Below are 2,003 nucleotides of genomic sequence, written 5' to 3' on the forward strand. Positions count from 1 at the left end.
ATATATTTCTCTTCTATGCAATTTATGTTTATTCTTCTTAGTGCATTCTGCTGTTTCACTCTCTTTCTCCTCACATTCTTCCTTTCTTTCTGCCTGTATGCCTTCCTCTTGTACTTCTTGAAAATTCTAAGCAATTGTCCAATAATTGATTCCCATCACCATGCTGAATATGCACAGCGATTGTATATACATTGAATGTATATACACTAGTGTTGCTTGTGACCATGACCAAAACCCTAGGGGATGATGTTAGAGTAAAAATCTCAAGGGTCAACCACGCAGACTTCAGGAGTAAGGTAATAGGCAAAAAGAGACTCTTTTTTCAGGAAGTGGGCAAGCCTTTATATTCTCCACCAAGGCCACACTGGTACATGAGCATGAAGTTCAAACCACCTGTTTGATTGTTCTGATCATGCACTCTGTCATATTTTGTGTCCAGGTGTCAGGCTGGTTATAGGGTGTAGCAGGCACACAAGTTACTGTTGCATACAAGTGGACCACTGCAAGCAGCAACTGACAGCTTGCTGACCCATTCCTCCTACATACTGCTGTACATATAAGCATGAATACTCGATTTTGAGGTGGTTTCAAATCACATGAAATATTTTTAGTTTTTCAAATATTATTCTTACTGTCTTCTAAATATTTGAGGATCTTTTCTAGTGCCATAGAAATTTATGATACATCAGTGCTATAGGTTCCCTTCATAGTGTAAATGGAACTCAGGGTTTCTTGCTTAAACTAGCTGAGACACATGTCAAACTCATACTAGGCTGTGTAAACCATGAAACTGTGAAAATTAAATGATACAATAAATAATGCATGAAAAAACAGAAATATTATTCAGCGTTTTTTCATGCTCAGGAAATTGGAAACATTCGCTCAGTATATTTATCCCTGAAAATTAAAAATAATATTTTATTGTATTCTGCATACTTATTCATGTTTATGAAAGTAGTCCCAATATTTTAGTCACTAGATTGTAAGCGGAGAGAAAACTCAATGCTTATAAATGACTTGCCATACCATTTTGAAGACCAGAGTTTGGATTCGTAATTGTCATACCTATGTATTGTGGGCTGGCACACCTGTAATTCCAGCATCAAAAAAGCTAAGAAATAACATTCAGTCCAAACTATCCACAAAGCAATCAACCTCGTTGTGTCTTTGATTGAGACAGTTGGTGCAAAGAAAAATGGATAAGAATGATGAAGAACAATTCCTAATATCAACTTTGGGCCTTCGAATACACAGGCATATAGTGCAAAACAATCATGCAGATAGACACAAATTATACCAAACATACAAACAATACTGAAAACAATAAACTTTTCCTGTTTAATGTGTGATTTCTTTGGCACACATAAGAGTCAAATTCACTAGCTATACTTTCTTAGGGACTCCTTTCCTTGCCCCACTCAACTAACTGCATTTTCATGGGAATTTCCTTTTTAATGCACACTCCCTCCCCCCTTTAGTTGCCTTTACCTTTAAAATGTATACAATGTCTTTGACGATCTCATACATTTATGTAATAAATTCTGATTATTCTCTTCCTGAATCTTCTCCTATGTCTATACTCTTGCACTCTTCCATCCAAGTCCCTTCCCCAGAATTGGGACATTGTTTTTTTTTTTTCTTTTTTGGCTTTATACCCTATTGAGTTTATCTAAAGCCAGGTGTTGGACCAGTGATTCTCTAAGTTCCTAATTGTGTAACATTTTAATATAGATTCTCATGTTCTGGTGACTCTCAAGTACCAAATTACTTAAAGCCACTATTTCATAACTGTAATTTTGCTATTCTTATGAATTATAATTCACATATCTGATATTTCTAATGATTGTTAATGATCTCTGTGAAAGGGTCATTTGACACTCAAAGTAGTCTCAACCCACAGGTTGAAAGTCTGATGGTCCATTGGATTAGAACTACCATTTGGAGATCTTAGGGTTATCAGTAAGTACAGAGTTGAAAAGATTAGCTTCCCCTCTCCAATTCTA

Source organism: Rattus norvegicus, chromosome 4 (assembly GCF_036323735.1).
Source record: "Rattus norvegicus strain BN/NHsdMcwi chromosome 4, GRCr8, whole genome shotgun sequence".
Lineage (NCBI taxonomy): Eukaryota > Metazoa > Chordata > Mammalia > Rodentia > Muridae > Rattus > Rattus norvegicus.